The sequence below is a fragment of the Saimiri boliviensis genome, chromosome 5 (assembly GCF_048565385.1).
Source record: "Saimiri boliviensis isolate mSaiBol1 chromosome 5, mSaiBol1.pri, whole genome shotgun sequence".
NCBI lineage: Eukaryota > Metazoa > Chordata > Mammalia > Primates > Cebidae > Saimiri > Saimiri boliviensis.
Genome location: NC_133453.1, coordinates 110728267 through 110754702, shown reverse-complemented (window position 1 = coordinate 110754702; position 26436 = coordinate 110728267).

Here is a 26436-nt window from a genome sequence, read left to right as displayed (position 1 = left end):
CCAAGTAGCTGGAACCACACGTGTGTGCCACTACTCCCAGCTAATTTTTTTGTATTTTTAGTAGAGACGGAGTTTCACCATGTTGGCTAGGATGATCTCCATCTCTTGACCTCATGATCTGCCCGCCTCGGCCTCACAAAGTGCTGGGATTACAGGTGTGAGCCACCTCGCCCAGCCTCTAAATGGTTCTTAATGCCAGTTCACATTTCTTTCTTTCTTTTTCTCTCTATTTGACACAGGATCTTGCTCTGTCACCCAGGCTGGAGGACAGTGTTGCTAACATTGCTCACTGCACTGTCAAATTACTACTAGAGGTGAGCCTCCTGCCTTAGCCTTCTTAGGAGCTGGGCTACAGATGTGTGCCACCATGTGCAGGATTTTATTTTATTTTTGTAGACACCAGAGGTCACCATGTTGCCGAGGCTGGTTTCTAACTGTTCGGCTCAAGCAATCCTTCTGCCTCAGCCTACCAAAGGGTGGAGATTTACAGGTGTGAGCCATCAGGCCTGGCCAACATTTCTACTTTAAGCCAAGAGTTTAAGTAGGAATATTATATACTTTTAAGATGTATAGTTTTCTTTTTCAGTTTTTGCTCTTCAGCTATAATTTCGGTGCATTTTGTTCAGTGATTGTGATTTTGAGTTCTATTTTTTGATATTTGGTGATGTTTGTGGGAGGTACCTGTGTATGCGTTTTGTGGATGTTTAATGTATGTTTCAAATGATGTGTAGTTCCTATTCATATAGTACAATTATTTACATGAGATTAACATTATTAATTATGTTGGTCAAATCCTTTCTACCCATTTTTCCCATAACTTCTCTCACAGCCCATGTTATTTCTTATCTAATAACATTTTAAATTTTTTTATTTACATAAATTTAGGGGGTACAAGTATAATTTATATTTAAGTAAAAATATTAAGGAATTTTCTATAATTCACCCCCAGCAACAGTCTCGATTTTTCTAAGACTCCATTGTCTACGATGGTCCACATTCCATACTCTATTTCCATGTGTATTATCTCCCATTTATAAGTAAGAACATAGTATTTATCTTTCTGTTTCTGAGTAGTTTCCCCTAAGATAATAGCCTCCAGTCTATCCGCTTTGCTGCAAATGACATGGTTTCATTCTTTTTGGTGTCTCAATGGTATTCCATTGTGTTTATATACTATTTTCTTTATCCAGTGTTAAGTTGGTGAACATTTAAGTTAGTTTCATGATTTTACTATTGTCAATAGTGCTGTGATGAGCACACAAGTTTAGGTATCTTTTTGATGTAATTATTTATTTGCCCTTGAGTAGATACCAAGTACTGGGGTTACTGGATTGATCATAGTTCTAATTTTAGTTCTTTGGGAAATCTCCATACTGTTTTCCATACAGGCTGTGCTAACAAATTCCCATCAACAGTGTATAAACATTCCCTTTTCTCTGAGTCTTCATCAACATGTATTACTTTTTGTCCTTTTTATAATAGCCATTCTGAATGGTATAAAATATCTCATTGTGGTTTTAATTTGCATTTCTCTGATTATTATTAGTGACATTAAGCATTTTTATATGCTCTTTGGTCAATCGTATGTCTTTTTTGGGAAATAAAATGATCTACTTATGACTTTTGCCCATTACTTGTTGGAATTATTATTGCTACCATTTGTTGTTGTTGTAGTTGTTGAGCTGTTTGAGTTCCCTAAAAATTCTGGATGCTAATTTCCTGTTTTATGGATAGTTTGCAAATATTTTCTTCTATTTGGCTGGTTGTCTGTTCACTCTGTTTTGCTGTGCAGAAGATTTTAAGTTTCATTTGTCTATTTTTGTTTTGTTTCCTGTGCTTTTGAAAACTTAGTCCTGAATTATTTGCCTAGAACAATATCCAGAAAAGTTTGTTGTAGGCTTTCTATAATATTTTTATAATTTTAGGCCTTACATTTAATTATTTCATTCATCTTGTGTTGATTTTTTAATATAATAAGAGATTATGGTACAATTGTATCCTGTATATGTCAGTCCAATTTTCCTAGCATCGTTTATTGAAAAGAGTGTTCTTTCCCTAGTGCATATTTCCTGGCATCATTTATTGAAAAGAGTGTCCTTTCCCTAGTGAATATTCTTGTTAATATTGTCAGAGATAAGTTTGTAGTAAATTTGCTGCTTTATTTCTGGGTTCTCTAATCTGTTCCATTGATTTATGTGTCTGTTTTTTAATTTCTTCTTCTTCTCCTTCTCCTTCTCCTTCTCCTTCTCCTTCTCCTTCTCCTTCTCCTTCTCCTTCTCCTTCTCCTTCTCCTTCTCCTTCTCCTTCTCCTTCTCCTTCTTCTTCTTCTTCTTCTTCTTCTTTTTTAACAGTATCATGCTGTTTTGGCTACTACAGCCTTGTAGTATAAATTGAAGTCAGGTATTATGATGCCTCCAGTTTTGCTTAGCATTGCTTTTGCTATTGGGACTTTATTTTTTTTTGGGGGGGGGGTCCCATATGTATTTTAGGATTTTTTTTCTAATTCTGTAAAAAATGATGTTGATATTTTGATAGCGAATGCGTTGAATCTATAGATTTCTTTTAGAAGTATAGTAATTGTTACAATATTAATTATTCTAAGTAATTAGCATAGAATGTTTTTCTATTTGTTGGTCCCAAGTACATTTTCTTGCAATAGCGTTTTGTAGTTTTCCTTGTAGAGATCTTTCACCTCCCTAGTTTATTATATTCCTAGGGATTTTTTTATGGGTATTGTAAATAGGATTGCCATTTTGATTTGGTTCTCAGATTCGTTGTTATTATTGGTGTATAGAAATGCTTCTTATCTTTGTATGTTGATTTTTCTATCCTAAAATGTAACTGAATTCATTTATTAAATGTAAGAGATTTGGGGTGGAACGTTTAGGGTTTTCTAAGTATATAATCATATCACCAGCATACAGGGATAATTTTACTTCTGATTTTCCAACTTAGATGCCTTTTTATTTTTTCCTCTTACTTAATTGCTCGAGTCAGGACTTATATTACTATATTGAGTAGAAGTGCTGAAAGTGAGCATCCTTGTCTTGTTTTAGTTCTTAGAAAGAATGCTTTCATCTTTTCCCCATTCAGTATGAGGCTTACTGTATGTTTGTCACATATGACCGGTATTGTTTTGAGGTATATTTCCTCAATGCCTAGTTTGTTAAGGAAAATGATTTCTCTGCATGTATTGAGCTGATCATATGGTTTCTGTTCTACATTTTGCTTGAGTAATGTACTACATTTATTGATTTGATATGTTCAACTATTTTTGCATCCCTAGTATAAAACCCACTTGATTATGGTGCATTATTATTTTTTTTTATAAGCCAGTACACAAATATTTGGTTTGATAGCATTTTGTTGATGATATTTCTATGTTCATTGGTTAAGTAATGTTAAGTCATTTGGACTGTATGAAAAAAGGCAAATACTATGAGTCAACTGTTTGCTTCAGCTCACAAACAATTTCTACATTTATTTAAAGGTAGCAGGTTATCATTAAATAACATCTGTTCTCTCTTCCTGTCCGATCCCAGATAGTCAACCAAAAAGTAACATTTTTTGGAACTTTTTGCCAATGTCCATGGGAAAGATTGGTGGATAGTGGCTCCTGGACATTTTCTCCAAAGTGGATTTAGTGTTTAATAACGTAGTACAATGATACAAGATTTATTACAAACTGCAGTGTTTCTGAAACAAAAGGATGTTTCTGAAACAAGAGGAAACTTTCTGGAGGACTAGTCAGGAGTCTAGTCTCATAATTGAAGTTGAGCAAAACCAAACCAACCCAAAACAAAACAAAAAAGTGGCGTATTTCTTGTCTTTAAAGAGTGATTTATGAGCATTTCTAAAATATAATTTTTAAAAAAAATAGATGGATATATAATTCAGTAGAATATATAATTGTTATATAGAACTTAACTCCAAGAAATTGTTAAACTTTGTTTTTCTTTTTACTTCCTTGCTTTTTCTTTAAAAAAGGAAGGAGAGTTTATCTTGGGGTTTATAAGTTATATAAGGACAATAATTTTTTTCTTCACAATTTTATCTATAGGAATAAACCAGTTAACACACATTTTTTTTTAAGTTTTATGAATTAATGGATGAATGAACAAATAGGTGTATTTGACATCTGCCAAGAGATAATGAAACAAATTGACTCCTAAATGCCTCTAGATATGATGGGATTGTCATATTCACAATCAGAACTAACCTCATATATTGTTAAACATTTTTGTTCACCAGTCAGGAGTACAATGCTCTTAGGTACTATGTACTTTCAAGAGTCAGCCTGTGAATAACTATTTTTCATATCGTTTCCTGATCTCACTTTGATGCTAACCTAAGTCTGCTTCCATGTGGTTACTTTGTGAGATATATTCCTGTCCAATCAATTGACTCATCTGATTCTGTTTCCACTACTTTCCTTGTCTTGCTTTCCTTTGGCTGAGAAACTTCTCTGTTTCTTAACACATTATCATTTTGACACCCCATCTATTGGTCTACAAGTTTTTGTCACTGAATACATGCTTAGCAGTAGCAGCATGTCGCTGAAACTTTGGGATCCAATATAAAAAGATTTGTCATAGCTGATAGGTATAAATAACACAGTTTCCCCCAGAGCTAGAAATTTTAGCTATTCTTCTTTATATTTCATGAAGAAAGAGTTGCAATATCAAATACCTAGAATAGTCTTAAAGACTTGGACAGTTAACATGGTAGATTTGAGGGGAAAAATTAAAACAATCTAGATATTTAAAGAGTTGACTGTATTCTGAGTCTGGCGTTCAATTTGCTCTCTTAGAAATCAGAAGTTTTTGAACTCAGAAATTGTGGAGGTTGCATAAACATTGAAAGTTTAGCAACGTAAAACACGTCAAAAGGGAATAGCATTTGGGTTTATCCTTGGCACAGTCTGACTCCTGGGGTTTTGTGTTATATTGTAAACTGAAAATATATCACCATTAGTTATTACCTTAATGACAATAACTATGGTTTATTGGTTGCACAAATTTAATTACAAGAATCCTGAAACATAGACATTAGTTATTAAGTCTATCTTTACTTATGAGGAAAGAGATACACAATTCAGGTTAGTGGAGTGGCCTTAGGCTACACAGTTCTTAATTAGTGGAGACTATGTGGCTTTCTTATTATAATTATCTTTCAGAAAGAATGGGTTCTTAACTCTTGCATTTGAGTGTAAAACCAAAAGCTTCACCTACATTTTGAAACTGTTAGTCTTAATGATTCTTAAGGTGGAATATTCTATGTTGCCTTAAACACACAAGAGCCTTTTGTCCCAAATCTCTCTGCATGTAGAGACTTTTTTTTTCTCGTCATGGTAGACATGGCAATCATCTCACTTGTGTGTTCAGTTTTTTCTCAGTGTGTGTCAGAGATTGGACCCAGGATCTCCCACTGATGCCAAAATCCACGAATGCTGAAGTCTCTTACATAAAATGGCATTGGTTTTGCATAATATACCCTACACCCTCCCACATACTTTAATTTCTCTCTCTATTACTTGTAATATCTAACAAAACATATATACTACGTTAATAGCTGTTATATTTTATTGTTTAGGAAATAATGACAAGACTAGCCTGGACAACATAGTGGAATTCCATCTCTACAAAAAAAAAAAAAAAAAAAAAAAAAAAACACACAGAAAAAAAATCTGACTGTGGTGGCACATGCCTGTAGTCTCAGATACTCTACTTAGAAGGCTGAGAAAACATCACTTGAGCCCAGGAGGTCAAGGCTGCAGTGAGCTGTGATTGTAAATTGTAATCCAGCCTGGGTGACACAGTGATTTGACTTGGCTCTGTCTCCACTCAAATCTCATCTTGAATTGTAGTTCCCATAATCCCTTCATGTCTTGTGAGGGATCTGGTGGGAAATAATTGAATCATGGGGATGGTTATCCTCATGCTGTTCTCGTGATAGTGAATGAATTCTCACAAGGTCTTATAGCTTTATAAGGGGCTTTTCCCCTTTTGTTAGACACTTCTCCTTGCTGCCTCCATGTGAACTTTCCTGATTATAAGTTTTCCACCATGATTATAAGTTTCCTGAGGCCTCCCAAGCCATATGGAACTATAAGTCAATTAAACTTCTTTCCTTTATAAATTGTCCATTCTCAGCTTTATCTTTATTAGCAGTATGGGGACAGAATAACACAGTAAATTGGTACCAGCTAGTGAAGTGCTATTCTAAAGTTACTAAACTGTAAAAGCCACTTTGTAAGTAGGTAATAGGCAGGGGTTGGAACAATTTAGAGGACTCAGAAGAAGACAGGAAAATGTGGGAAAGTTTGTAACTTCCTAGAGATTTGTTGAATGGCTTTGACCAAAAAGCTGATAGTGATATGGGCAAGAAAGTTCAGGCTGAGGTGGTCTCAAATAGAGAGAAGAAACTTGTTGGGAACTAGAGCAAAAATGGCTCTTGTTATGCTTTAGGAAAGAGACTGGTAGCATTTTCTCCCTTTCCAGGAGATCTGTGGAACTTTGAACTTGAGAGAGATAATTTAGGATATCTGGCAGAAAAAATTTCTAAGCACTAACATATTCAAAATGTGACTTGGGTGCCCATAAAAGCATTCAGCTTTGTGCATTCACAAAGATATGGTTTGGAATTGGAACTTATGTTTAAAAGGAGAGCAGAGCATAAAATTTTGGAAAATTTGCAGCCCGACAACGCAGTAAAAAAGAAAAACCCATTCTCTAAGGAGAAATTTTAGCCAGCTGCAGAAATTTGCATAAGTAGCAATCTTGTGAATCACCAAGACAATGGGGAAAATGTCTCTGGGGCATGTCAGAGACCTTCACGGCAACCCCTACCATCACAGGCCTGGCTACTGAGGAGGAAAAAATGGTTTATTTGTTTGAGTCTAGGGCCCAACTGCTGTGTGCAGCCTAGGGACTTGGTGCCCTGTATCCAAACTGCTGCAGCCCTGGCTAAAAGGAGCCAACGTATAGCTCAGGTCATTGCGTCCAAGGGTGAAAGCTCCAAATCTTGATAGGTTCCATGTGGTGTTGGACCTGCTGGTGTAAAGAGGACAAGAATTGAGAGGCTGTATGAAAATGCATGGATGTTTAGTCAGAAATTTGATGCAGGAGAACAGCCCTCATGGACAACCTCTGCTAGGGCAGTGTGAAAGGAAAATGTAGAGTTAGAGGCCCCACACAGAGTCCCCACTGCCTAGTGTAGCTGTGAGAAGAAGGCCACTGCTCTCCAGATGCTAGAATGGTAGATCCACTGACAGTTTGCACTCCGTGCCTGGAAAAGCTGCAGCCATTCAACACCAACTTTGAAAGCAGCCAAGAGTGGGGATGTACCCTGCAAAGATACAAGGGGCTGCAAAGGCCATAGGAGCCCACCTCTTGCATCAGTGTGACACAGATGTGAGACATGAAATCAAAGGAGAGTCCTTTGGAACTTTAAGGTTTAATGACTGTCTTATCGGATTTTTTGACTGCATGGGGCCTCAGGCCCCTTTATTTTGGCAAATTTCTGCCATTTGGGATGGGTGTATTTACCAAATGCATGTACATACATTGTGTCTAGGAAGTAACTAACTTGATTTTTGTTTTATAAGCTCATATGTGGAAGGGACTTAACTTGTCTCAGATGAGACTTTGGACTTAAACTCTTGAGGTAATGCTGGAATTACCTCTGGAATTACCTCTGACTTTTGGGAACTATTGGAAGTGCGTTATTGTGTTTTGAAATGTGAGAACATGAGATTTTGGGAGGGGTCAGGGGTGGAATGATATGATTTGGCTGGTTCCCCACCAAAATCTCATCTAGAATTGTAGTTTCCATAATCCCCACATGTCATTGGAGAGACATGATGGAAAGTGACTTAATCCTGGAGGCAATTATCATTGTGCTGATCTCATGATAGTGAGTAAGTTCTCATAAAACCTGATGATTTTATACAGGACTTTTCCCTCTTCTGCTCAGCACTTCTCCTTGCTGCACCATGTGAAGAAGGACATGTTCACTTCACCTTTTACCATGATTGTAAGTTTCCTGAGGCCTCCCTAGTTATACTGACCTGAGTTAATTAAACCTCTTTCCTTTATAAATTACCCAGTCTTGGTACAACCTAAGTCTCAATACGAAATTCATTTGTGCTTCATATACACCTCATACACATAGCCTGAACGTAATTGTATACAATATTCTAAATAATTTTGTACATAAAACAAAGTTCATGTGTCTGAATCATCAGGTACATGAAAAAGTGACAGTGTTATTATCTCAGCCACCCATGTTGACAATCTATGGTAACATGTTGGAACTTATTGAATTTTGGGGTATTTTGGGTTTTAGATTATTGCATTAGAGATGCTCGGTCTATATCTTTTTTACTTCTATCTTAGTTTTTATTTTGTAACTTTAAATACAAATATGATTTTTAATAATTAAACACTGTTAACTTTCTGGAAAGTCTGTTTTATTTAGTTTTACTTTTTTTTTTTCAGACATGATAAATGAACTGCTACAGTTAGCTTCAGATTACAGGAAAAGTCTTTTATCAAATTAAAAATAATCCTCCCAAACCCCATACACGCAATTTCTACACTAAACAATCCAAACCAAACTTTAATGCAATCATTGCTTCACTTCATTCTGGGAAATTTTTGAATTAAAGAAAGTCTCAAAGAGTCAAGCACTGTCATGGATTAGATTAATTTTTAATCTACCTTCACCACAAAGCTTACAAATTATACATATGTCCACTCAGGATGCTCAAGAACAACAGCCACGGGGTATGGTGACTCACACCTGTAATTCCAGCACTGAGGCAGGTGGATCATGAGATCAGGAGGTCTAGACCATCCTGGCTAACAAGGTGAAACCCCTATAAATACAAAAAAATATTAACCAGTCATGGTGGCATGCACCTGTAGTCCCAGCTACTTGGGAGGCTGAGGCAGGAGAATCACTTGAACCCAGGAGGCAGAGGTTCAGTGAGCTAAGATTGTGCCACTGGACTCTAGCCTGGGTGACAGAGTGAGACTCCATCTCTTATGGAGTGAGACTCCATCTGGTGATGTATAAGCAAGACATATATTCAATTTGAAATTTTCTTTTTGCCATGTATTTACCTATGCAACAATCTTGCATATTCTTCACATGTACCCCAAAACCTAAAATGCAATAATATATATATTAATATATATATAAAATAATAAAACAAACAGAAAAACAAACAAAAAGTATTTAAAAGAAAAACAGACTATGTAAGTGGCCTGAGTTACAGAGAATTGATTACTGCTTCTAATTTGAGCATTAGCAAAAAAGAGAGTAGAAAATGAAGAGATTTTTATTATATAAACTCAGAGTAACTTTATTCTAGTCACAGAATCTGTAACCAGATTAAAAAACATACATTTTTGTGTTAAGAGAGAAAAGGTGAAATAATGTGAATAAAACAAAACATTAAAAAAAAAATTCTAAGAAGCCAGGTGTGATGGCACATGCCTGTAATATCACAATGTGTGTATGTGTATACTACATATATATAAAATAAAATTTTCTAATAGCTACATTAAAAAAGGTAACTGAAGTTAATGAAACTAATATTAATGATGTATTTTATTTAACACAAAATGTCAAAAATATTTCAGGATCAATTCAGTGTAAATTGTTAATGAGATATTTTCATTTTTTCTGTATAGAGTCTTCAGACTATAGTATATCATTTACACTCATGTTGATTTGAAATAGCCACACTCCAGATATTTTGTAGGCACAGATAGTGAGTGGCTTCCATACTGTGCAACACAGCTCTAGAAGGTAGATATTGCTCCTCCTCAGGAGGACTCATAGGAATTATCTAATAAAGATGATTCCTTTTTCTGAATATTTTTCTGCAGTTTATTGTGAACCCAACTGTGCACGACTCTTATATGTGACTCACACAGTGTCAATATGTGGGCTCCACTGTGCTCCAGAAGGCAGGGTTTGGAGATCAAGGCAATGAAGACAGGCTTTATCTATGTAGATAAAATCGATGGCTCAGAGGACAATTATTTAACTATCATGACACTAAAGGATTATTTTTGAATCTTGACATCCTAAAAGTATGTTGCAAAAATGACCTCCTTTTGGGCAATAACCTAAATGAAAATGTAACCCAAAGGTTGTGGTAACATGCTCTTCTCTTTAAAAATTTGATCCAAAAACTTTATATATCAACAAATTAACACTTGATATTCTTTACTAATTCTGGTAAGTACATAGAAGTGATTATAATTGATTTTATTAAGTAGGAAATAAAAGTATTTTAAGAATTTCTTAATTTTATAAATTTAGTCTTTCTTGTAACAAAGGTAGGCTTATTAAATTTTGACTGAAGTTACTAAAAGCCATACTTGCAAAGGATTTGCTTATATTTATTTAAAAACCTTACATTAAAAAAGCTGTATTACTTTTTAATACATTGGAAAGTTGATTCTCACACATGTGCACTTCAAAAAGTGGTTTATAATATATGAACATCTGCTCTGCTCTGCTCAGAAGATCAACAGGGAAAGTGTGATAGGATATTAAGTGTTGCCCACATCATTACTGTTACCATGAATAAGATAAATATTTGAATATAATGGCATAGTTCATCATAAAATCATATTGAGGTATTTGGGGAATTCATGTTTCCTGTAATCACAGCAGAAAGTAAAGGCTTGAAGTGTGCATAGCAAATAAGCTTGAGGAACAGGGAGCTTTTCCACTGCTATGATAGTCAGTAAAAGCCTATTACCTCAGAATCTGAAAGTTTGAAAATTAAGGTTTTCAGGCATGGTACCATTGATTTGGGGTTAGTAAAAAGTTGGCAATAATATATTTACTTGTGAGGTATACAACTATTACTCATGAGTAAGGAGAACACGGAACAATCAAAGCATGGCTCAAAGGGAAAAAAAAAAGGAACCAAAACAAAAAGAAATATGTTTATGTAAAGGCTTTTATAGTTTTGAATTCAGGAAATAGTGTCGACTGGTAAAGGGTTAGGGAATAGTAGACGGACACAAGGTATTAGTATAAGCCCTGGCTATTTCCCACTGTGTGCTCTTAGCTGTCATCAGAATCCCTGGGCTCCTGCTTCCTCACCTTTACAGAAAAGGGTGGAAGGGATGATCATTAATTTTCCTGCCAGCTCTCAGAGTTCAAGATTCTAATTTTACATGCTAAATAATAGATTTGTTTAGGACATATTTCTACATAATTAAGATAATTGGACATTTATTCCTGTTTAATAAATGAGGGCTTAGGTAGTATTTTCCCTATAAGTGGTTTTTTTTTCAGCTTTTCCAATTTTTCTTCTACTTCACAATTAGATAAATCAGCTAACAGATGGAAGTTAGAGTCAGATTTATGATATTGCCCATCTCACCACTCTAATTTTCTATATGCTTGTTCAATGACGGCAGAGATGGTATTTTATATTAATTTAGTGTTTAGGCCAATATTTGTACCTAAATACTAAATAGACAATATAACAAGATATTTAAACCCAACACCAAATTTTATATGTAACTGCACATGTATTTACAAGTAAACAATTTTTTTTCCTTCTCACCGTTTCTTTAAACCTGGCAGGATTAGCCACATGTGATTGGATACTTGGCTCATAAACAAAGCTGCAAATAGATTTTAGCTTCTTAAAGGGCACATCACATAATGTCCTGGAAATCTGGAAGAAAGTATGAGAATTTCTCTGTTTTTTTGTTTCGCCTTTTTGAAATTTTCATTTTCCATACATTTTATAAAATATATCATCATTTAATAGAGCTTGACAGATTTGCTATTTGAAAATAAATACTGAGGATGTATTTAAATCGCATGTACCTATAGGTAGACATGTTCAAGGAAATTGGAGATTTACTCTCTAAAACGGCCTTGTCCAGTGGAGACATAAGCCACATGCATAATTTAAATTTCCTGGTAGCTAAATTAACAGAAAATGAGTAAAAATATATATACAACATATCTCAAATATCATTTCATATGTAAACAATATACATTAATTAGTACTATATATTGTAACATATTTATTTATTTATTCACTTATCTTGGAAATTCATGCTACATTTTGTAACATATATTTATTTATTTATTTATTCACTTACCTTGGAAATTCACTGTGTATTTTACACTTACAACATATCTCTGGACCAGTTGCATTCCAAGGGCTCAGTAGTTAATATGCAGCTAGGCAGCTCAGTTCTCAAAGCCAGGCAAAGAAGCTCTTCCTCCATTCGGTTTGGTCTTGACTCTCCTTGTTACAGTTTTCTCTGTTTGCCTGGAATTTCATATTATAGCCTCACTCCCATTATCTGTCTCTGCACCTTTGTGATTTGGGCTACATACAACAAATTTAGTTTCCTGGTCTCGGTGCTCCTGACTTGCCCTATCTCTACCACCTACTTGGGTAATAAAGACTGTCCCCCACTTCCTCCAGGAAGCACCATCTCTATGGGTTCCTCCCTACAGGAAGTTCAGACTTTGCTTCCAAACATTTAACCTTATCTAATCACTGATATTCTTAATCATTCATCAAGTTGCAACTGTCTCTTAATAGTTTTCCTCACTTAGTAGCTGTGAAATTACGCTTTTCTGAACTGGATTGCTGTTTTCCATCACCCAACTCCAGGAATGTTGCTTGCTTTCTAATTTATACAAAATTTAAGCATATTAAAAACAAATAATAGAAGAAATGCCCCAATGTAACTTTTAAATTTTACCCCATAGCAATTTCTAAGAAATTTTTTTTCTCCTATTATTTCACTTCAATTTGTACTAGTAGTCCATGAGGTAAATTTAATACAGAATAAATAGTGTTAATGACAAACACTATCAAATATTTTTTAGAAACATTATTTGTAATTTCTTTTCAGTAGTGTATTTTGACATCTGCCAATCCATTAGTCCATTCAAATGTAAGTCTCAGACTAAAGGATCTTTTTATTTTATTTTATTTAACTTCAGTGTCATGACTTCTAGAATGTCTAGCACACATTTGGCTTGCAGTAAATACTTATTTATTTATTTATTTATTTATTTATTTATTTATTATTTTTTGAGATGGAGTCTCACTCCAAGCTGGAGTGCAGTGGTGCAATCTTGGCTCACTGCAACCTCTGCCTCCCAAGTCAAGTGATTCACCTGCTTCAGCCTCCCAAGTAGCTGGGACTATAGGTACATACCACCATGCCTGGAAAATTTTTTTGTGTTTTTAGTGGAGATGGGGTTTCCTTGTGTTAGCCAGGCTGGTCTCGAACTCCTGTCCTCGTGATCCACCTGCCTCCCAAAGTGCTAGTATTACAGGTGTGAACCACTGTGCCCAGCCTAATATTTATTAATAAAATGAATTTTAAAGTCATCTTTTCTAGTTATAAAGTTGTTCTTGCAGGTAGAAAGGTTCATGGCTCATTTGCACAAACAGTACTATTATAATAATCAGGTATTTCCTGACCAAACTAGCGACGGCATCACTTGTGAAAAACACCTGTATTTTTATTTTTATTTTTTTGAGACGGAGTCTTGCTCTGTTGCCAGGCTGGAGCACAGTGGCACAGTCTCTGCTCACTGCAACCTCTGCCTCCCGGGTTCAAGCGATTCTTCCGCCTCAACCTCCCAAGTAGCTGGGACTAGAGGTGCATGCCAAACGCCTGGCTAATTTTTGTATTTTTAGTAGAGACGGGAGTTCACCGTGTTGGCCAGGATGGTCTCGATCTCTTGACCTCGTGATCCACCCGCCTCGGCCTCCCGAAGTGCTAGGATTACAGGCCTAAGCTACGGTGCCCGGCCACATCTCTATGTTTTAAGGACAGTCCTAGGAGTGCCTCATAACTTGAGGAAAGTTGGTTGGGTGTGCCTTGAGGACACCAGGACTCCAGTATTGGATCTTTTTCAGCCTCTTTTGAGTAAGAGAACTGCTTTTACCCAGAGTGTCTGCATTCTTCCAAAGCCCTGTCTTGTTCATATGGCTTCACAGGTTTTCAGAACAAAAGCAGAAAGAGAAAAGAAACGTGGTGTCAATCTCCTTATCTAAGTGAAAAATTCAAAGTATTTTTGTTTAATCTATTTCCCATTACCTTGGCAACAATTATCTTTGTCGTTTTATGTTTCCCCAGACAAAGAAATGATCCACCTTCATAAATCCTTTCATCTCACCAGTGTGATACATGTTACATTTTCCTCCCTTACAGGTACATCTTATTCTATTTTCTTCGTAGAAAAGTTAGACTGAGCGTACTACATACTCATATGGAAATATCATAGTGGTTTCACATACACTTTTTGCAAATTGTAATTTTATGTATTGTTACTCTATTTTGTATACTGGATCTCATTTTATATTAGCGTGTTCAATGAATTCTAATTTAGTTAATCATATTCGATCAAATAAGTTGCATTACCTGGTGAAACAACTTTTTTCTCCATACGTCTTTGCCTCTTATTCTGTTTCTATTCTACTTGTATTAACTTTATAAGCCTAATATAAAATCGCTTTACTGTATGTGCTTCATACTTGAGAATGTGGTTGTGGTAAAAGGAATCTATTGTTTGGATTAGGAGGGAAGGAAAAACAAATTGCATTAGAAACCTGCAAGAAAATAAATACATTCTTGGACTGCACTTCACTTGCACACTTGAGTATCCCCTAAGAGAACTGGAGTCAATTATTTGTGGTCAGTGATTGAGGTCAGTGGGCCAGGTGGAGTTTAAGGATGGGGTGAATGAGCATAGGCAGTTAATGGGACATTCAAGCTAGAGAAATCCAAAGGCAGAATGCTGTACAAGCAACTGTTTTCCAGAGAAAGGAGGTATGGGGAAATCATGAAGCAGGTACTTGGTGAATTAGAAATGCTCATAAATAAAACAAAACAAAATAAAATAAAAAGATATTATCCAGGGATACTTTTGCTGGCTCTTTCCTATGATTTTTTTAATTCTATTATCCCAGCATTGTGCAGCAACAATGTCTAGAAAGGCAAGTAGACACATTCATTAGCAGAATGACAGCTAACTTACCATACACATACAAAGTCTAGAGAGCAAATCAAGGTTTAATTTTTCAGTATCCTTTGGCTCCAGTGAAGTCAGTCAAAAATGTAACTTCTCCTTCTATCTTTCTCTTCCTGACAGCTTTGCCCAGGCCTTCTGCCACTCAGCCCTGCCACCATCCTATTCTGTCATGCCCTTAGCCCATTTTTTGATGGGATTGTGATCAAGATGGTTGAAGGATCACTCCTTCCCCTTGGCATTCTCCACTGGGGATGCTAAGAGGTTTGTTTTGTGAGCACACGATTCTCCATAGAAGAAGTACTAGGTATTTCAGATTGGCCAATATAGATTTTCCATGAAACAAACTTTATACTTGCCAGTAAGCATCACCTCTCATACATGAGGTTCAAATGGTTATTAAGTTAAAACACTTTCTTCTTCAAAGTGGGAGGGGGGATAATTGGAGTCCATGGGACAGGAAACTCTGAGTTACTGTTCATTCATTTGTTTAACATTTAATGGGACTTACCTATCACAATTCCATATACTGGAATATTAAAATGAATCAAACGTTGTCCTTTTTCTCAGGATTTTTTAAAAATGGGGACAGCAGACATGTAAGTAGATAAGTCATGTTGCAATGGTTTAAGTGTATATAACAGAGTCTAAGTGAAAGACTATAGAAGCTAAATTATTTGCTATTTCAGCAGGGAAAAATAATTGAGAAATGAATGTTTCGGGTGGCTATTTACCTGGAGTGTCAGGTAACAATAGAGGCATCACTCTTACCTACACTGTCCACATGGTTCCTACAAAATTAAATATGATGAAGATTTACTTCCACTCTATGCATTGTCTGTTTACACTTGTCATTGTTTCTTTGCAGTGTAGAAACTTTTACTTTAATATCCTCTAAAGAAAATATGAAAACATGAATATCTTTGTATTTCTCTGACTGGTCAATACTATCGTCTCCAATGTTATATATATTGGTTGAAATATCAGTGCTTTAAAATAAGGTTTTTTATGTCTTTTAAATGTATACAGTAGAATATTTGTAACATATTAATTACATATCAACTATTAATAAAAAAGCATTTAAAAGTGGAAAATTTCATATGGCTTTATTTTTTCTTAACCTTATATTCTCCTTATTTTCTCAGAATTATTCCTAATGTAATTTGTCACCAAAAGTACCTTATCATCTTCTTATGCATCTCTGTAATAAAAATATATCTATATACCTAAATTTAGAAGTTTGTATGTCTTGTGACCATAAGGTCAAGTGTATACATAGTGGGAGAAAGAATGGGGGAGTAATTAGTGGAAGCCCAAAAAGCAAACACTCAGGCATGAGGAAAATCTGGCTCAAAACTCCTCTGCAAATCCCCTAAAATAAAAGATATCTAATCTTGAGTAAGTGAACCCATGGTGGTAGATTTGGTTATTTATTTTCTTTTCTACTATAAAGCTATTTATTTATTCAGTTGAATTAACAAATGAAACATCTATATATTTATGTTATACAAAATGATGTTTTGAATTTTGTACACATGACTATCAGGTGAATTAACTATTAACTATAGTCAGTACACAGCCTACCCAGCTGACAAAGGGCTAATATCCAGAATCTAAAAGGAACTTAAACAAATTTACAAAAAGAAAACAACCGCATCGGCCGGGCGCGGTGGCTCAAGCCTGTAATCCCAGCACTTTGGGAGGCCGAGGCGGGTGGATCACGAGGTCAAGAGATCGAGACCATCCTGGTCAACATAGTGAAACCCCATCTCTACTAAAAATACAAAAAATTAGCTGGGCATGGTGGCGTGTGCCTGTAATCCCAGCTACTCAGGAGGCTGAGACAGGAGAATTGCCTGAGCCCAGGAGGCGGAGGTTGCGGTGAGCCGAGATCGCGCCATTGTACTCCAGCCTGGGTAACAAGAGCAAAACCCCGTCTCAAAAAAAAAAAAAAAGAAAACAACCCCATCAAAAGTGGGCAATGGAAATGAACAGACATTTCTCAAAAGAAGATATTTATGTGGCCAAGAAATATTGGACAAATATCATCATCACTAGTCATTAGAGAAATCCAAAGCAAAACCACAATGAGATGCCATCTCACACCAGTTAGAATGGTGATTATTCAAAAGTCAGAAAACAAGAGATGCTGGAAAGAGAATATGGAGAAATAGGAATGCTTTTACACTGTTGGTGGGAGTGTAAATTGGTTCAACCATTGTGGAACAAAGTGTGGTGATCCCTCAAGGATCTAGAACCAGAAATACCATGTAACCCAGCAGTCCCATTACTGGGTATATACCCAAAAGATTACAAATCATTCTACTATAAAGACAAATGCACATGTATGTTTATTGCAGCACTATTCACAATAGCAAAGACTTGGAACCAACCCAAATGCCCATAAAATATAGACTGGAGAAAGCAAATGTGGCACATATACGCCATGGAATACTATGCAGCCATAAGAAAGGATATGTTCATGTCCTTTGTAGGGACATGGATGAAGCTGGAAACTATCATTCTCAGCATGTTAATACAGGAACAGAAAAACAAGCACCACATATTCTCACTCGTAAGTAGGAGTGGAACAATGAGAACATGTGAACACAGAGAGGGGAACATCACACACTGGGGCCTGTTGGGGTCTCAGGGGCAAGGGGAGGGATAGCTTTAGGAGAATTACCTAATGTAGATGATGGCTTGATGGGTGCAGCAAATTATCATGGCAAATATATACCTATGTAACAAACCTGCACATTCTGCCCATATATCCCAGAACTTAAAGTAAAAGAAATAAATAAATGATTTTGGGGATCTCCACCTAGATATCAGAGGATGTTTAGAAAGGCCTGGATGCCCAGGTAGAAGTGTGCTGCAGGGGCGGGGCCCTCCTGGAGAGCCTCTGCTAGGGCAGTACCGAAGGGAATTGTGGGGTCAGAGCCCCTACACAGAGTCCTTACTGGGAAACCACCTAGTGGAGTTGTGAGAAGAGGGCCACCGTCCTTCAGACCCCAGAATGTTAGATCCACCAACAGCTTTCACCATACACCTGGAAAAGCCACGGCAGTGATTGCCAGACCATGAAAGCAGCCCAGAGGGAGGCTGTACCCTGCAAAGCCACAGGGGTGGAGCTGCCCAACACCAAGGGAGCCCACTTCCTTGAATCAGCATGACCTGAATGTGAGACATGAAGTCAAAGGAGATCATTTTGGACCTTTAAGATTTGACCCCCGCTGGATTTCAAACTTGCATGGGGCTTGTAGTCCCTTTGTTTTGGCCAATTTATCCCATTTGGTATGCCTGTATTTACCCAATGTCTGTACCTCCACTGAATCTAGGAAATAACCAACCTGCTTTTGATGCCATAGGCTCATAGGCAGAAGGGACTTACCTTTTCTCAGATGAGACTTTGGACTGTGGGCATTTAAGTTAATGCTATAATGAGTTAAGACTTTGGGAAACTGCTGGGAAGGCATGACTGATTTTAAAATGTTAAGACATGAGATTTGGGAGGGGCCAGGGTTGAAATGATATGATTTTACTGTGTCCCCACCCAAATTTCATATTGAATTTCCACATGTTATTCGAGGGACCCAGTGGGAGGTCACTGAATCATGGGGGTCAATATTACCTGTGCTGTTCTTGTGATAGTGAATAAGTCTCATGAGATCTGATGGCTTTATAATGCGGAGTTTCCCTACACAAATTACTTTTTGCCTGCCACTGTCCACATAAGACGTTACTTGCTCCTCCTTGCCTTCTGCCATGATTGTGAAGATTCCCCATCCAGGTAGAACTGTAAGTACATTAAACCTCTTTGTTTTGTAAATTGCCCAGTCTCCAGTATCTCTTTATCAGCAGCATGAAAACAGGTATAGCTCTGGCAGCCTTTCCTGTCTGTCTCTGGATCTAATTTACAATGGGAGTACTGATTACTCCATTTTGACCTTTAGGCCAAGGAATGGTAAAAGCTCCCAATTACTAGTTATCCCCGGAATTCCCAGCATCCCTTGTTTCTTTGTGGTTCACACTTTTCACATAGATGGTTATTCATTGAATTATTTTGAGTTGAGCACTCTTAAGGGCTCTGTGTACTTCCCACCCAAAAGCTGGCAGATACAACACCTGTAGTTCCCCATAAAATATGAACTTTGACCTTGGAATAAAATATAAACCTTGACTTTGCTCCTGAAGAGCAGTCTGCTTCTGCCTATCTTTTCCACCTTTTCCTACCATATTCGTCTCCTCACCCTCTGCAGGATACTTTGTTTCTTTAATCTGCAAAGTTTAATAGCTCCTTACTACTTTTTTTCTGTGCTGTGACTGCAATGGTATTCTTCTTTCCGACCATTAAATGCCTGCATCCATCTGGTCTGTAAACTCTTGATTCTCATCTTACCAGTTAAAAGACTTCTTGATCACCCTACTCTGCTAGGAAAACAAAAGAGCCGAGGAAAATTAGTCAGAAGGTATAAAGAGGAAACTTAATTGACCCCACCATTTTCAAAACGGCTTGTTAAATTTACATACTGTGCATTGTTCTTCCAATATTTACCCCTTTGGTGAATGCAGGCTGTAAATTCCAAAATTGTACAATAGGCAAGAAGGTTTACACAAAGTCGCTTTTGAATTACTAATTCAAAAATAAGATCAAACAAATAGTATTTAACCTTTTATGGCTTCAAGAGTGTTATTTTAATGGTGCAGGTTTATTTGCATAATCCGCATATGGATATTCTGAACTTTATCTTCCCCTAGTATCTATCTGCAGTGTGAATGTGTCTACAAGGCTGGAACTTAATGATTCATTTAGGCAGCCCCTCAGCATACATGAGGATATCTTGTCTTTTTTGGTGTTATTTCCATCAAAATGTGTAAACATTGTCTTGATTTAATAACAATAGAAAAGGTATGAGAAAAGACAAAGTGTCTAGAAAAAAAACCATCAACCCACCATTATGATTTATATGGTACTATCTGAAACACCTTTGCAGTATGTTTGTATAAAAAAGTCTATAAAAATGAATGGCTGGGTGGAATTCATTATAGAATGGAATTTGCATTAAAGGTGAGTTTTCTGCTAAACGAAGACACGGAGAAAGCTTTAGAAAATATGGAAACACTGGAGAATGACAAGTTAATTTCTGTGTCTGTCAAAAGGCTATGGTCTAAGCTAGATAAAGACTGATGCCTTCGAAAATCCGAGCTGTGGAATCACCTTTGCAATCCTGGTTTCACTATTTATGAGTCATGTCACTCTAGGCAAGGACCTTACCCTCTGACTCTCAGCTTTCTCATCCTGTGAAAGGAAACAGTATTAACTCTCTGACTGAATCATGAAGCTGACAGTTGAAGCACTCAGTTCAGTACCTGGTAGAACCCTGAAGCTCTGTCAGTGTCCTTCACTGTCATCCAGAAAAAAGCTACTCAACCAGCTACATACCAGTCATGATGTCCTGGTCCTTTGGAAGACTCTGCCAGCCTGAAGAACAATGTTCTGAAGTCCATGTTGAAGTAATCCACTAATCAATTGCACCTTAGTCTGTTTGGAATGCTACAAAAGAATACCACAGACTAATTTACAATGAACTAAGATTTATGTGGCTGATAGTCTGGAGGCTGGGAAGTCCACGGCTGAAGCACCCCACCTGCTGAGGACCTTCCTGGTGCATCATCCCATGGCTGAAGGCCTCATGTAGGTGAAAGAGAGCCAGGGAGGGGGGCAAACTCATCTCCATAAGGACACACCACTCTCACAATAGCAAACCTACTCCCACAATAACAGTGAGTTGTATTATGCCAAAAGGCTGAATTGGTGATGCTCGAATTTGTTAGTCAATCTGTAGACTTGTTTATTTATACAGACTCTGGATAAAGGCAGCATCTTCACACTGGATTCTCTTAGTCTACTTAAACCTTTCTTGCTCTTAGAGACAAAATGATGTCAGGACCCACATTAACAAAATCTATTTGTCCATAAGCTGACAAGAAAAATTACCTGCTTTCACTTTTGTTTCAGCAAAGACTCAAGGGTGTTTGAAAGGATAGTAAGTTCTATAGAAACAGTTTTGGGTGTACATGCTATTAAGGTGGCATTTTAGGAAGCAGGGAGAGATTCTAATTGGTCTTCAGGCAGGTTAGGTGGTCCTTGGTTGGCTGAAAGCGGGCAAGGAAGCAGGTGGAAACATTTAAAAAGAGCGTTATTGAATATTAGTTACAGAGGGTTTTGCATAACTGGCCATTTCCTCACCGAGTAGGGATTGATGGAAGAATTCTTTTTGGTCAGACTCTCAATATTCCTTATGGGAGAAGGCAAGCATGGTCTCCATGAAAGGAAGTTTCCTACTGCTCAATATAGGTGCCTTTGACCAGGCCTGAGATCTTTCACTTGAACGTTCCCTGCAAAGATCTCACTCCATGTTACGAGCCTTCGTTTAGCATTTAGATGCTGTGGTTAGACGCGCTGTTTCCTGGCCTGGCACCAGATTATAGTGCTCTCACTTTGCTAGGCAGGAGCCTGGAGAGTGGCTTAATTTCTCACAGCTGGGGAGAAAGGAGGTCAGACTGAATCTCTGTCTCTGGTTTCCAAACCCAAAATGTTCCCCTTATCCTGGGTCTTGTCTTTTTTCACATATCAAAGAAAAATGGCATACTGGAAACTTTTGGGCCAGAAAATTATATCCTCACATTTCAGCTAAAGAACCTGGGTTTAGAAGTACAAATGGACTTGTGAAGAGCATACAGCTAACTAGTGAGAGATCCCAGAGTTAATAATGGAGATAATTAATACTGAGATTTGCAGAACCCAGGCTCACACATAGTAGCTGACTTGATTATGGGCTGGGTGACTTTTATTTGGGTTGTGAATGAGGTGGCCATATGTCACACGTGTTTTGACTGTGCCTGCCAAAAGTACGGTGTAAGAGAAAGATCATAGCTACCTTATCGTGATTATTCTAAGAATTAAATTAAAATTATTGCAGGTAAAGTCCTATCACAAGGTCTTTGAACATGCTAGGAACTGATATGATCCGCTAGGGCACAAGCGGAATAGAAATACAGTAGTGCTGTCCACTTGAACTTCCCGAGGCAGCTGCCTTAAGGCCTCTTCATGAAGATATTTTCTTAATGCTCCATTTTAATTCATGGCACACACAGATGGCGCCCAGCAATGCTCAGCTCACACACAGCCCAGTGCTCACTTTGCTTTGGATGCCTGTAGCATTTGGATAAAATCTGAAACTGCAAGATAATGCAAGTAGTTAAATTTCAGAGGGAATCCCTTTTTGCGTTTCTCAGAAACGCAAATCCAAATGAGTTTCTAAGCAAGGAAGCCTACTCTGCCCATCCTCTGAACCACGTTTACCAAAGGGCAACAACCCTATTTATTTAACTCAATATGCACTGATTTATAGTTGACTTTATAGATTGTGTTCTTCTAGAAAAGTATCTTTGCTTTATTGCTGAATTTTACTGGGTCTCTCCAAAAGGACATAAGCGCTTTTAAAATATATGCAGGAGTTGAGAAACTGCTGATTTAACTCTCAGAGCTCTTCACAGGTAATATTAAATTGAATGGCTTCATTTCTGTAGTCACCTTCTAATTTAATGCATTCAAACATGCGAACTTCCTAGTAAATCAACCCTAAAGATTTTCATCTGTGTTACAGGAGGTCTTTGGAATCTACACTTATTTTATTCCTTCTTAACCAACCCCCCACTACCCTTCCACTAGAGCCCGCTCTCCGCCAACTATTTCTGACACTGATTGACACCTAGAGGCCTCCAGTTAAGGTTCTACAAAAGCTGTCATTTTCTATTAGCTATTGCTACTCTGACCCCACAAGGTCACTTTGCCTTTTTTGTCCACTGGCTTCAGTGGTTCAGCCATGGATTAGTCAGTGTTCCCATTCACAATGACTGTGTGTGTTGTACGTGTGCGCAGATGCCTATATATGTGTGCATATGCACATGTAAACATGTATATCTGTAAGATTTTTTATATGTATATTATTGTATAGAAAAACAATATGCATTAATTTCATGTTATATACACATATAGTATGATACATTGATACACATAATGTATACATTAATATCTATTAATATATATTCTTATTATACAATAATGTCACCAAAGACTACCTGAGTTTGGAAAAGTTTACATAGTTTGGGAAAGAACAGCCAGCCAGCCAAAATTAGTTGAGTCCTCATTTATATGTTAGCAAGTTCACAAATGAAGTTTTTGTCTGCATAAACCCAGGTGTTGCTTTTGGAAGCAGCATGCTCTAGTGGAAAGTAAACAAACTTATGTGGCTGCAAGATTCAGTCCACGCGACACAGTCATCAGCTGTGTTGCCTGGGGCATAGTACTCCATTCTGCAGACCCTTAACTTCTCTGGTAGAAATAGGGGGTTAAAAGTCATATTTTAGAAGGTTATTGTGAAAATGAGATGCCTCTTAAGCCTACAGCATAGTGTATAGCCTGCAGCTATAGTCCAGAAAGTAGCTCTCCTTTATTGCCATGGTAACAGGGGGCCTTTTGGACTGCAGAGAGTGAGGAGGAATCACTGCAGGCTCTGTCCCTGGCAGAAGCTCAGAGAGGCCCTTGAGATTCTCCCTGTAGCAGGCCCTGTGCCCCTCATCCACAGCCAGATAGAAAGCAGGGGAAAATAGATGGGAAGGTGCTTTGGAAGTCAATGTGCTCTATAAATCCAAGGAATTATTCTTAAACAGATGGCTAAGCTTTTTATGGGCCACTCAATCTCCTACATCCCCAGTCCTTCCCAATTTCTCAGCACTAGATACTTAGTAATACACTGAGGAATTCTTCTACTCCTGGTTCTTCCTCTTCCCTGCCTAGGCATTCCTATGACGACCTTTCATTGTCATTTGGTAAAGGGCCTTCACTTGAACCTCAAGCAGGGCTCATTTATGCTACAGGAATTTCTAGGTAATAAGAAGTTGGGGAGATAAATGAAACAGGGAAGTAAAAAAGCAGCTTCTCCATGAATCCTCTATCAGCTTGCATTGCATTAAGGCGAGAGACTCGGATTTCTAAGCTTCTTTCCTGTCTCCACTTTTGCCTAATTAGCCCTTTGATTTGCTGGCTCACTGATCGTCATCTAGTAGCCAGCACTAGCCACTCTTCCCCAGGTAGCTTGGGCATGGCCTCTCTCAGCAGACTGGAAACCTTATAGTTAAATTATGTTTCTCACCTTTATAATCTCTTCACTATTTATTTGCCTTTCTGTCAAGCTGCATTGAGGACACAGACCATGGCGTTGATTTCTGTCATCTCAGTACCAGGTGTATGGTGGAGCTTGACGGGCACTTGCTGAATTGACTGGGTCAGTTTCTACCAGTAGAAACAGAACAGGGTGCAGCCTGCACTGGAGGAGAGGCTCTGTCAGTTCTGTTGACTCTGTTAATTCCAGTATCCAGAAAGTGCATGGAAGAGAGTGGGATCTTAAATCTTTTGACTAAACAAATAAAACAGTAAAACCAGAGTTTGATCAGAGGCATCTTTTAAAAAATTTCAGCTCTATTGAGATACAGTTACATGTCGTACAAGTTATCTCATTCAAAGTAAAAGTCAGTGTTTGCTTCTATATATACAGACGTGCACAACTATCTCCACAGTAGGTTTCAGAATATTTCGATTGCCTCAAAAAGCAAAGCTGTACTCTTTTGCTCTTCCTATCTTTCCCCATATTTTCCTTCAGTCCCAAGCACCACTCATCTGCTTTCTTCTCTGTAGATTTACTTTCTCTAAACATTTTATATGAACGGAATCATGTAATATGTAACCTTTTGTGACCAGCCCCTTTGACTTAACAAAATGTTTTCAGTATGTATTCATACTATGAATAACTTCTCAATTCCTACTATGATGAAATAATTGTCATTGCATGGACCAAACACATTTTGCTTCATCCATTCATCAGTTGATAGATATTTTGGCTACTCTGAGCATCTATTTTAAATATCTGTGTACACCTATGGTTTCATTTATCTTGGCAATATACCTAGGAGTGGAATTGCTGGGTCATATTATAACTCTAGATTTAATTCAACTGCTAGGCTGCTTTCCAACACAGCTGCATCACTTAACATTCCACCAACACAGTATCATGGTTCAAATTTCTCCACTTCTCCACCAACACTTGCTATTATAGACTTTTGATTCTAGCCATGCTAGTGGGTATAAAATGGCATTTCACTGTGGTTTCGCTTTGTGTTTTAATGATAACTAATCATGGAAAGCATCTTTTCTTGTGCTTATTGAACATTTGAACATTTCTCTTAGAAAAATATCTATTCAGATTCTTTGCTCATTTTAAATATTTTTATTGTTGGGTACTCATAGTTATTTATATATTCTGGATATTAATCACTCATCAGATATATGATGTAGAAATATTGTTGCCAAAGTGCCCAGAGTTTGATCTTGTCATTTATATCACAGAAAGCCAATCACTAAGACAGCAAGTATTGCCAGGGAAGAGGCTTTCTATTTGGGTGACATTAGCCACAGACAAGGGAGATTAGTCTTAAATCTATCTCCCAACTGACTAAAATTGAGGGCTTATATAGTGGGGAAAAACATGGCCATACCTTGAGAAACAGAAACTAGGGAGGGAATTAGGAAGGGATAAGGAAGCAATCAAGACAGATGAGGGGTCTGGCATCTCACTGCTTGGGTGTGGTGATGTGGTGAGTTTCAGTTGCTTGCTTGAGGGTCATGTTCCTGAAGAAGGGACTCAGATGAGACAAATATAAGTTTCTAGTTTTAAAACTGAAAGGTCATTTCTATATTTATCCACAAAGTGGTAAACATCAGTTCTATGGGGCAACTGAGCTGGCTGTAATATTTTTTTCCATTGGGTGAGTTATCTTTCCATTTTCTTTTGGCAGTGTCCTCTTAAGTATAGAGTTTTTAAATTCTGAAATCCAATTTATTTATATTTTCCTTTGTTGATTGTGGTTTTACTATCACGTTAAAAAATCTTTTGAAAAATCTAAGCTCATAAATATATACTTATAAGGTCATAAATATATATAAATATATATTATATGTACTTCTATGTTTTTAACTGAAAGTTTTAGTTTTTACATTTAGGTTTTGGATACTTCTTTTAAAATATATATAAAGTCTGAGGTAAGAGTACACCTTTATTCTTCTGGATGTGGCTATCTTTTCAAGAAAGATGATTCTTTCCTTATTGTATAATGTTGTCACCCTCGTCAAAAATCATTTAATCACAGATGCATAATTTTGATTATGGATTTTCAATTATATTCCATTTATCTACATTTTACTCTTGTGCCAGTATGACAAGTTTTGAAACAAGGAAATGTGAATCTATCTACTTTGTTCTTTTT